The following is a 12,483-nucleotide window of genomic DNA, read 5'->3' on the forward strand; positions in this document are numbered from 1 at the left end:
ATTGACTGGCAACATGAGTAAGCAAAGGAAGCAAAGCAAGCACAGCAATCCAACTTTAGATTCCTTTTTTGGGCACAAAAAAGATCAAAGGATGGAACAGGAGGAAAACAAGGAAGTCAGAACTCCTGAACCATAAGCTTCCAAGAAAAACATGAATAGGTTACAGGCCAGAGAGGAGCTCAAGAAGGTTTTTGAAAATAAAATAAGATAGGAGGAAAAATTGGGAAGGGAAATGAGAATAATGCAAGCAAATCGTGAAAAGAAAGTCAACAGCCTGACTGAAGAAAATAACACCTTAAAAATATATCATCTCAAATTTTTAAAAATGGTACAAAAACCTATGAGGGGAAGAATACCTTAAAAAGCCAAATTTGCAAGATGGAAGAAAAAATTTCAAAAGCTCACTGAAGAGAATAATTCCTTCAGAATTAGATTGGAGAAAATGGAAGCTAATGACTTTATGAGAAATCAAGATACCGTTAGACAGATCCAAGCAAATGAAAACATAGAAGGCAATGTGAAATATCTCATTGGGAAAACCACTGACCTGGAAAATATATCCAGGAGTTAATCTAAAAATTATTGGATTACCTGAAACCCATGATCCTGAAAAGAACATAGAAATCATCCTTCAAGAAATTCTCAAGAAAAATTGCCCTGATATTTTAGAACCAGATGGCAAAATAGAAATTGAAAGAATTCACTGACCACCTTTTGAAAAAGATCCCAAAAGGCAAACCTTTAGGAATATTGTACTGAGGTTCCAGAGTTCTCAAATCAAGTAGAAAATATCACAAGCAGCCAAGAAAAAACAATCAGAATATTGTGGAAACACAACCAGGATAACACATGATCTAGCAGCATCTACATTAAGGGATTGAAGGACTTGGAATATGATATTGCAGAGGTCAAAGGAGCTAGGATTAAAACGAGGATTCAACCACCCAACAAAACTGAGTATAATGCTTCAGGGGAAAATATGATCATTCAGTGAAATAGAGGACTTTCAAGCATTCTTGATGAAAAATCAGAGTTGAATAGAAAATTTTACATTCAAATAGAGGAAGCAAGACAGTCATGAGAAGGTAAACAGGGAGAAGAAATCATAAGGAACTTATCAAAGTTGAACTATTTACATGCCTACATGGAAAAACGATAATTGTAACATATACACACACATATACATATATACACACATATATACTCATATACATATGCATGGATACATACATACATATGTCTCTATAGGAGTGCATATGTACGTATGTACACATATGTGAGTGTGTGTATATGCGTATACACATATACATAGACAAAGGTCACTGAATCGATTGAATAGGAAGAGATTATACTTAAAAGATGAAATTGAGAGGTGAGAGGAATATAATGAGAATAAATGGGGAAAGACAGAATAGGGTAAAATATCTCATACAGAAGAGCCAAGGGATCACTGTTACAATGAAGGGGAAGAACAGGAAGGCAAATGGGAATGGGTCAACCTTTCTCTCATTGAATTTGTCTTCGGGGGGGAATGACATACAGACTAAATTGGGCATCCTTCCCTAAAGGAGAGAAGGTTGGAAGGGGATGAGAGGGGGGATGATGGAGAGTAGGTCAGGTTTTGGCAGAGGGTAATTAGAAGCACACACTTTTGAAAAGTGACAGGGTCAAAGTAGAGAATAGAACAAGTGGTGGGGTAGGATAGGATGGAGGGAAATATAGTCATATTTATAGTCAATAAATATATCCACTATGGAAATGTTTTGTGTAACTATACATGTACAACATATATTGAATTGCTTATGTTCCCAGTAAGTGTGGGTGAGAAGGGAGGAAGGGAAAAAATTTGGAATTCAAAGTTGCTAAATCCAATGTTTAAAAAAATATATTAATTTTATTATTATTTTATATACAACTGGGAAATAAGTTATACAGGCAATCTTGCCCTACTGGATAGTCGGAGGGGACATGGGAAATGATATAGAGAGAGCAGATTGGAGGAGGGGGTATACAGTGGGAGTGTTGTTTTGGGGTGGTGGATTGGAGAAAGGTAGGGAGAAAATTTGTAACTCAAAATCTTGTGGAAATAAATGGTGTAAACTAAACTAAAAACAAACATAAAATTTAATTAAAAATAAATAAAAAGATTATTTTTAAAAACATTCTATCCTCTTTTTGTGCTTCCATTGGTTGCTTATATTGGCAGCCAATTATTTGAGTTTTGAGCTCTTTGCCACAGTAGACATCTGCTTCATAGATAGAGAGAGCTATGTTCCAAATCACTGGGGTTTTTGCAGCTGCTGGAGCTATTAGATGGGCACCCTCTCTACAGCCCCCACATGCTCTGGCTCACTGGTCACACACCCCAGGACCACCACCCAAGACTGCGATCCAGATCCAAGCAGGTCAAAGCAAGAGCAATTACCCGCTGGATGGTCGCTTGGTCCCACTACAATCTGCAGGCCAGGAGATCGGAAGTAGCTTCAGCAGCTGTAGCCACCACACCTCCTCTGCTTCTACCTCTGGGGATAGCAGCCAGACTGAACTCCTCCATTTGAACAAGTTTCCACACTGAATTTTTACTTTGTCTTTGGCATTTGTGAATTGAGAAGTCTGGAAACCACCACAGCTGCTAGTGATCCACTCTCCTAAAGTCTATTCCAGCTGCCTTTAGTTCAGGGCCACCCTGGGACTAAAACCACAGCTCAGTAGGGAATGCTCTTGGCTCCCAGAGAGCTGCAATGGACCCTTCCTGCCAGGCTGCTAGGCTTTCTTAAGTGAGAAATGTGTTTCTCTCTGTCAGTTTGTGGGTTTTGTAACTCTAAAGTTTGTTTAGAATATTTTTTTTTACATGCCGAAGTCCTGTTTCTACTCTCCCATCTTGGCTCCGTGCCCTTTATGAAATTTTCCAAGGATTCTCTAAGTATATTGTCATAACACCCACAAAGAGTCATAGGTTTGTTTCTTCTTTGTCTAGGAATAGGGTGATAAAGATAGTGAGGAAATAGGAAGGAGGAAAACATACAAGAAATTATAGTTTTGAATGTAAAGGGGATGAGCATAAAATGGAAACTGATAGATTAAAATTTTGAATTCAACAATATGTATTTTTCCAGGAATTCTATAAAAATGAGATATATACAAACATAAAATAAAGGTCAGGAGTAGAATTTATAATTAATATCAGACCTTAAACCATATTACAAGCTGAGAGCAATGCTAAAGTATAAAACAGATATTTGTATTCTTTTCTTTTTTTTTGCCTTTTTTTTGGAAGGCAATTGTGGTTAAATAATTTGCCCAAGGTTACACGGCTAGTGTTTGTGTGTGTGTGTGTGTGTGTGTGTGTGTGTGTGTGTGTGTGTTTGTGTTAAGTGTCTGAGGCCGGAACCGAACTCGGGTCCTCCTGATTCTAGGCTAGTGCTTTACTCACTTCACCACCTAGGCCACCCCTTGTATTATTTTCAATTAAATTTTTTCATCTATAAATAAAACCAAAAATAGTCAGAATGCAGAAAAATGGAGGAAACACAATCATAGACTGTCTCCCAGATAGAATATAATTGGGCTGGAATATTGTTGTAGTGTAGGAAATCATGAACTGGTGGAATTGTGAAAAATATGGAAAGACTTGAACCTATAAAGGAAGATACTATCCACCTTCAGAGAAACAGATGAGAAATAGAAATAAGCATAATATGATCTACATATATGTGTTTGAGTGTATATATGTAAGTTTATGGATGTCTGTGTATATGTATGTGTTTGTATATGTATATAGATAGATAGATTACTCATACATGCATCTACACTTAATTGCAGCCTTCTTTTTTGGTGGGAGGAGAAAAGGGGTAGAAATAAAGTAAAGAAGGACACAGTAGAGGACAAAAGAAAATCCACAAGGAGGCAAAGAAAAGATAGTTTTGAAAATAATGTGTAGGAGGAGATTCTGGGATGATGGCACAGTAGGTCAGAATATTCCAAGTGGCAAGACCTGGGGTTAGTAGCTTTGAGTGGTTGCCTCAACTCCAGTTAGAGAGACTTTTACCCCCGGGATATTAAAAGGAGTTGGGCATCTGACCCGGGAAAATGATGGAACCTCCACTGACCAAGAACACTAGACATCTGTACTCTGAAGAATGGTGGGAATAGAAGGAATCAGAACACACCTGGTGACTGCAAGAAGCAGTGAGGCAGAAATCTCTGGATGAATACCCCTTCCGCCAATCTGCTCTCTCTTATAACCTTCCTGATCCCTCCTCTGACTTTCTAGTAGGGAAAAATGGTTTTCTGTACCCCAGTGCCTATATATCTTATTTTCCAGTTGCATGTGAAAAATTTCACACATACACACACAAATATATACATACATACGTGTGTGTGAGTGTGTGTGTATTTGATTTTAAAACTTTGATTTTCAGATTCTTTCCCTTCTTCCCTCCTCACCCACCCAACTGGGAGGAAAAGCTATTCAATATAGGTTACACATGTGTAGTTAGGCAAAACATTTCTACAGTAGATATATTTTGAAAAAATGACTGTATTTCCCTGCATCCTATCCTGCCCCCAATTGTTTTATTTTCTACTTTGACCCTGTCCCTTTTCAAAAGTGTGTGCTTCTAACTACACTCCCCACCCAATCTGCCCTCCCTTCTATCATCCCCCCTATCCTTTCCCCCCCTACATTCCTGTAGGGTAAGATACCCAATTTGGTGTGTATATTAGTCCCTTCTTAAGCCAACTTCAATGAGAGTAAGTTTGGCCCATTCCCTTTCACCTTCCTGTTCTTCTCCTCCATAGTAACAGAGTTCTCTTGCCTCTTTTATATGAGGTAATTTACCCTATCCTGTTTCTCCCTATTTCCTCTCATTATATTCTTCTCTCACCTCTTAGTTTTATGTTTTAGATATCATCCCTTCTGATTCAACTGATACTTTGCCCTCTCTCTATGTATATATGTACACATATATACAAACAGATATATGTAATTATACACACAAAATACCTTCTTATATAAACATATATGTATGTATACATACATATATATACATATATATATTCCTTTCGACTATCTTCTTACTAAGAAAATTCTCATGAGCAACAATTATTGTTTTACCATGTAGAAATGTAAATAATTCCATTTTAATAAGTTCTTATGATTTTTTTCCTGCTTACCTTCTTATGCTTCTCTTGATTCTTGTATTTGAAAGACAAATTTTCTATTCAACTCTGGTTTTTTCATCAATAATTCTTGAAAGTCCTCTATTTTGGGGGGGCAGAGTCAAGATGTTGGGGTAGAAACAGGACTTCCTCGGGGCTCCGTCTCTCACCTCCTGCAATTTATGTAAAAGATGACTCTGAAGAAACTTTGGAGCTGCAAAACACATAAAATGACACAGAGAAGCTAACCTCCCACTTAGGACAGCCTGGCAGACTGCCAGACACTGCTCTGGGAGCCGAGCCCAGTCCTGCATGGGCCTGAGGTTTTAGTCTCAGGGCTATTGTGACCAGCCCCTGGCTGGAGGGACTTCAGATCACCAGCAGCTGTGGCATTTTCCAGAATTATCAACACATATATGCTAAGGACACAGTGAAAGGTGAGTGCAGTGTAGACTTTGGGATCCAGTCATTGAGAGTGCAATTGGCCTTTGCCCCAAGGGTGAGAAGCAGCTGAGGTGCAGCGACCATACAGCCACAGCCATGTGGCTACTTCAGCTACTGGACTGCAGATTGTAGGGGGACCAAGCATTTCTTAAAGTCTGAGGGATAATCGCTCTTGCTTTAACCTGCTTGGATCCGGATTGCAGTCTATGGTGGAGGTCCTGGGGTGTGCAACCAGCTTCCCAGAGTGTGTGGAGGCTTCAGAGAGGGCACCCAACTAATACCTACAGCAGCTGAGAAAACCCCAGTGATTGGGACGAAGTTCCCCTGTCTGGTAGCAGAGTCCTACTGTGGCAAAAAGCCCAAAAGTCAAGTAATTGAGGGTGGGTAGGGGAAAACTGGGAGAAAATCTGTAACTCAAATTCTTGTAGAAAGGAATGATGTAAGCTAGAAGTTAATAAAGCATTTGATTAAAAGAAAAAAAAGTCCTCTTTTTCGTTGAATGAACATATTTTCCCCTGAAGCATTATACTCAGTTTTTCTGGGTAGCTGATTCTTGGTTTTAATCATTGCTCCTTTGATCTCTGGAATATCATATTCCAAGCCCTTTGATTCCTTAATGTAGAAACTGCTAAATCTTGTGTTATCCTGATTGTTTTTCTACAATACTCAATTTTTTTCTTCCTGGTTGCTTGTAATATTTTCCCCTTGTCCTGGGAACTCTCGAATTTGGCTATTATAATCCTAGGAGTTTTCTTTTTCTGATCTTTTTCAAGAGGTGTTTGGCGAATTCTTTCAATTTCCATTTTGCCCTCTGGTTCTAAAATATCAGGGCAATTCTCCTTGAGAATTTCTTGAAGTGTCATTTTTAATTTCTTTTTTGATCATGGCTTTCACATAGCCTAATAATTTTAAAATTATCTCTCCTGGATCTATTTTCCAAGTCAGTGGTTTTTCCAATGAGATATTTCATATTGCCTTCTAATTTTTTCCATTGTTTTAATCTGTTTTATAGGATCTTGATTTGTCATAAAGTCATTAGCTTCCATTTGCTCTAATGCAATTTTGAAGGAGTTATTCTCTTCAGTGAGTTTTTGAAATTCCTTTTCCATCTGCCAAATTAGGCTTTTTAAAGCATTATTTTCTTCATTGGTTTTTCAAGACTCTTTTTCCTTTTGAATTCGTCTATTTTTTAAGGTGTTATTTTGTTCCGTCAGGTTGTTGACTCTCTTTTCATGATTTTTTTGATTCATTCTCTTTTCTCTTCCCAGTGTTCCCTCCACTTCTCTTAATTGATTTTCAAAATCCTTCTTGAGCCCTTCCATGGCCAATAACCAGTTCATATGTTTCTTGGAAGCTTTTGATGCAGGAGTTCTGACTTTGTTGTCTTCCTCCTGTTCCAAGCTTTGATCCTTTTTGTCACCCCAAAAAAGATTCTATGGTCTGTTTTTGCTTCCTCTGCTTGTTTATATTACCAGTCAATTACTTGACTTTTGAACTGTTTGACATGGTAGAACTCTGCTTCCAGAGAGGAGAGCTTTGTCCGAAACTGCTGGGGATTTCTCCAATATCGTCAGACGTCTGAGGAGGGTGCCCTCTCTACAGACAACACACTGGCAAGTGACATTCCCCACCCCAATCCATTGCCTAAGAAAGAGACCCATATCCAAGCAGGTCAAAACATGAGTGATTACTCTCTGAATGGTTGCTTGGTCCCCCTACAATCTGTAGGTCAGGAGCTCCTGAGGCAATTACGCGGCAGACTAAGTTCTTTTTCTTAAAAGATATTTTACTTTCTCTTGTATTATTTCATTCTTTATATTTGTGTTATTATTTATTGGTCTCTTATCACTTCACTGGTATTCCATTTTACACCCAATTATAATTTTAAGGAGTCATTTTCTTCTTTAAGATTCTGTATCTCCTTTTCTCATTTGTTGGCTTTATTTTCATGATCTTTTTCTTGGACTGTTCTTACTTTAAAAAAAAATTCCTCAATCTCTCTCCTTTAATTTTTAAAGTATTTTTTAAAGTTGTTCTACGAATTATTGTGGGGCAGGTAACCATTTAACATTACTCTTTGGGGTAGGAGAGCCTTTTTTTGCTTCAGCATCCTCCTCTGAATATTAACCCCACTCTTCTATATTCCCATAGTAACAGTCTATAGTTGGGTTCTTTCACCTTTGCCTGACCATTTAAAAAAAAATAGTGCCTTGTTGTTATAATCCACTCTGGGGCTTCTGGCCTGAGGTCCTTTCTATTATTTGGGGGGGCTTTTTCCTGGGCCCAACTGCAGTACTCCTTTCCCCCTTCAAGCCCCAGTTAGGGTCCCTGGGCACACTAATTGTGAAATGCTCTTACTTCCTGAATACCCCCCAGTAGTTATGATCTTCATTTCTCCTCTCTGGCCTGGAACTAAGATCAAGACCTTAGCTCTCTTGTAAGTTCCTTAAGCCAGACTGTCTCTGCCTCCCACTCTTTCTACACCACTGGGTGTGTGCTGATTCCTTCTTACCCAGGCTCAAATCTCAGCAGCACAAGCTGAGCCTGGCATGACTTATCACCAGAAGTTTCTTCAATCTTCTCCCCACTCAGATGCCGAACTCTCCACACTGTTTGAGAAATAAAAATCCCTGTGGTCTCACAACTGAGCTGCCCCCATGGTCACTGTTTGCTGTTTGAGTGGGACTAACCTAGAGGTATTACATTTCACTTCTCTCTTCTGGGATCTTTCTTTGGTTCTTCTCCAGTTGTCCCAGGAGGACCAGTGCTCTGCCCCAGTTTTTGTTTATTTTTACCACTCTATGTTTGCCCTGAGCTGCTATTTTGTCTTATTTGTGGGAGAAATCAGAGAACTTGGAACTTTCTAACCTACTCTGCCATCTTCCCAGAATTCTGTATTTTAATTCTCTTTTCATAATTTCCTTGCATCAGTCTCATTTTTTCCTTCTTCCTTCAACTCTTCTAGGAATTCTTTTTTGACTTGGGGGCGTTTTTCTTTGAGGTTTCACTTATAATTTTTAGCACATTATTGTCTTCTGAGTTTGTGTCTTAGTCTTACCTATCACAAGAATTGCTTTCTATGATCAAGTTCTATTTTTGTTTTTTGTACATATTTCCAGTCTATTTCCTGACTTTAAACATTTTTGATAAAATTGAACTATGAGTGAAAGAATGTAAGACAAGTCCAAAAGAGTCCCAATGGAAACTGCTATCCACATTCAGAGAAAGAATTTTGTATTCTGAATGCAGATCAAAGACTCTCTTTTTGCTTGCCTTTTCTTTTGTTGTTTTCTTTTGTTTCTTCTTTCTTGTAGTTCCTTCCATTAGTTCTATTTCTTTTTTATATCATGACTAATATGAAAATATATTTAATATGAATGTATAAATAGAACCTATATCAGATTATATGCTGTCATGAGGAGGGGAGTAAAGAGGGAAGGGGAGAAAATATAAAACTTAAAATCTTTTGGAAGTCAATGTTGAAAACTAAAAATAAATAAATAAATGTTTTTTAAAAGAAAAAAAAATCTGGGCTTTGCTGAACTGGAGTTGGAAAGGTTCAAGGGTCTTCAGGGTCCTAAGCTTCAGGGTCTTTTGTGGGGCTGTTTTCAGAACTGTTTTGGGCATCTGCACATTTTCAGTGATTCAAAGCTACTCTAATATGGGGAAAAGTGTGGTCACTGCTCTCCTGGTCAGCACTTTGGTATTACCCAGGAATGATCCCTTCTTCCTTTCTGCCTAAGTGCTAATGCTTCTCTTGGCCCTGGAACTGTTACCAGGTCCTTTGCTCCCTTATGGTTATCAGAATCTGTCCTTTACACCCCCAAACTGTGACCCAGAACTGCTCCTGGTCAACAGAGTTGCCAATCAGCACCAGTGTCCCCTGTAATCTTGGACTAGTTTTCCAAATCCTTATCTTCTCTGCATTGAGAGCTCACAAAGCATTTGCTACTGCTGCAGCCACCATCAGAGTCACCTTCCAGGCCCACTGTTAATGCAGCTGCCCCAGCTCAGTGTCACAGACTCCTCCTGCCAATCTCTTAAATTGTTTTAGTCTGGAAAAAATCTCTCACTCTGAACTCTCGTTGCCTCTGCCACTTTAAAACTTGAAGTGAAGTGTTATTTTAGTCCTTTTTCCCCCCTCTCCTTTCCATTCACACCACTAGCTGGGCACTCTTCACATCTCCTTCTTTACTAATTCACTTGGTGATCTCATTTCCCTTAGATTTAATTAATTGGCATCCCTGTAGATGTAGATTTTCAAATCTACCCCATCTGCTCTGATGATCTCTGTAACAACAGGACTGTCCTTCACCAGTGGACAAATATGGTAAAACAACATCAAAACAGAGAGACAAAATACCAACATAACAGCCATGTCTCCTCAATTGTTGGCAGCTCTGGGTGGCAACTCTCAAAAGTCCTGGGCAGTTCAAACTGGCCCTCAGCAATCCTCTCTTTCTCTGCCTCCATGATGCTGCTTCCAAAAAATTCTTCTGCCTCTCTCTCTGCTTGTGCCTCTCTAAATTCACGTCACCAGCTCCTCCCAGGTCAGCCCTCTCTTTTCATGTCAACAAGTTTTAACACAATCAATCCAAAAACCAAGCCAATACAGGGGGATCTTTAAATTCCATTACTATTACCAGAGACAGAAAGTCAGAGACAGAGTTTTGGAAAAGTAGTAAAAGAATTCCTCCAAATACATTTCAGCAAATGTAATGTTGACCTTCAATCAATTAACAAGTATATGTTCAGCACCTATTATGTGCCAGATACTGAGGATATAATTATAAAAATGAAATCCCTTTTATCTTAAAGAACTTAAATTCTAATGGAGTGGGGGAGAAAATATATAAGAGAATGGTGGCCAGATAAAGGATTTTTTTACCTAACCAGTCATAAAAATTTTGAATGTAATTATAAGGCAGGAGATTGTCATGCCTTTTCCAGTAGCATTGTTTTTATTTTTCTTCCTAAAACAAAAGCAAAAAATGGAAAAGGGTGGTAGGGGGAGGGGGTAATACCTTTTGGGCAGAGAGTTGGATGGAATGTTGAGTGTGTCAATATAGGATGATAGCACTCTGGCCTTGGAGTTAGGAAGAACTGAGTTCAAATTATATTTTTAGCACATACCATGTCACTGAGCAACTTATTTCATTTTTCTGAGCCTTAGTCTTCCCAGTGGCAAAATGAGGATATTAAAATCACTCACTTCAAAGAGGTTTTGAGGAACAAGTGAGATGATGCATGGAAAAGTTTTCATTTCTCCTCCCTCCTCTCCTTTCATGTGTATAGGTAAAAACTCCTTCTACAACTTAGAAAACAGTTTAATGATTTGTTAAGGTTCTTAGAAAATCCATCTTCAACTTTCTAATGATGAGTCTTTTTGAAATTAGCTTTCTCGTCCTCAGGCTACCACTGAGGTCATTAGTAAAGTCCCTCCCACTGTCCTCTTCCAGGAAGATCTCAGTAGAGTTTATTTTCTTCATTCTGCTTTCAGGAATTGAGAGCCACTTACATACAATGATGAAAAATTAGGTTAGGACCTCATTAGAGGTGCCAATTAAGTGTATACAAAGGATAGAAAGGGTCAGGGGAGTGCCAGAGCCAGCTTTTTCCCACAAGTGATATCTGATTGTTAATTTTTCAGTGTGGGCATTTATACTTCCAAATTGGCAGCCACTACAAATTAGGGCTCAATTTACTGTTTTGTTGTTTGCCTATACTTAAGAAAGTGATGGAGAAAGTGTAAATAATGTGGATTAAACTTTTAAATGTTATTAACTTATTTTTTCCTAGAGTTGGCTGTTAAACATTTACCAATACACCAAAATATTGTTGACAGGACATAGTGCATAAACTTTAGAGGGAGGGATATCATGATTTTGGAAATATACTTTTAAGCTTAACTTTTATACTAAAAAAAATTGAACAACTATCTAAATGCACAAATAAAAAGTTGTAAAAGTTATGTATCATGTCAAGAATACAGTCATTCACTCCTCATTACCACCTCGTAGAATCTGGTCATGTGCTGTCTCATAAAAAGACTTTGATTAATCATCCAAATTGTGAGTGCCCTCTTTATTCAAATTGCTATGTAGCTAGAAGAAAGTAACACCTGAAAAATAGACTAACTCAAATGGCATAAGAGGCCCAAAAAGCCAATGAGGAGAAAAATGTCTTAAAAAGTCAAATTGGCTAGATAGAAAAGGCATTTCAAAAACTCACTCAAGAGAATAATTTCTTCAGAATTAGATTGGAGAAAATGGAAGCTAATGACTTTATGATAAATCAAGATACTATAAAACAGATCCAAACAAATGAAAAATAGAAGGCAATGTGAAAAATTTCATCAGAAAAACCACTGACCTGGAAAATAGAACCAGGAAAGATAATTTAAAAATTATTGGAGTACCTGAAATCCACTATTAAAAAAGAGCCTAGAAATCATCCTTCAAGAAATTCTCAAGGAGAATTGCCGTGATATTCTAGAACCTGTAATGGAAAGCAAAGAAGTAGTTAACTTGTTTCTGCTATTTAATCACTTAGCACCTAGTTTCAAGTCGAAATTTTGATTATATCTGTCTTTTTTTAAGAAGCAGAACTTGTGAACTCCACAACTTGTGAAGCCTAAAATCTGTGAACTCCTGTTGCTGATGCAACAGGAAGGGGAGGAGCTAATGACCATATATAAGGAGAAGCCCAGGCTGGAGAGAGCAGAACTGAGAAGGGAGCTCTTATGGTGGAGAAGAAGAACACTTGTGGTATATGGCACTCTGTGTTTGTCCGTTCTTTCTGTGTTGATTCTTGTTTGTGATACTTTCTACAGAAGCCCTGGGACCTTGCTGGAAGCCCTGAAAGAGGATTTTATGGTTG

General features: G+C 38.2%; 1 long non-coding RNA gene across 1 annotated transcript in view; it reads right to left on the reverse strand.

Annotated features, from left to right (window-relative positions):
• LOC138165532 (uncharacterized) overlaps positions 1-12,104 on the reverse strand; it is a 35,925-nt gene extending 23,821 nt beyond the window's left edge. The window contains exons 1-2 of the long non-coding RNA XR_011169375.1: positions 12,023-12,104; positions 5,176-5,333 (exon numbers count right to left, since the gene is read on the reverse strand). This is a non-coding gene — a long non-coding RNA (uncharacterized lncRNA). The remainder of the gene's footprint in view (positions 1-5,175; positions 5,334-12,022) is intronic.
• Positions 12,105-12,483: the final 379 nt, after the last annotated feature.

Source organism: Petaurus breviceps, unplaced genomic scaffold (assembly GCF_028583685.1).
Source record: "Petaurus breviceps papuanus isolate PSGF00001 unplaced genomic scaffold, PetGlider_PUasm1.0 213, whole genome shotgun sequence".
Taxonomy (NCBI): domain Eukaryota; kingdom Metazoa; phylum Chordata; class Mammalia; order Diprotodontia; family Petauridae; genus Petaurus; species Petaurus breviceps.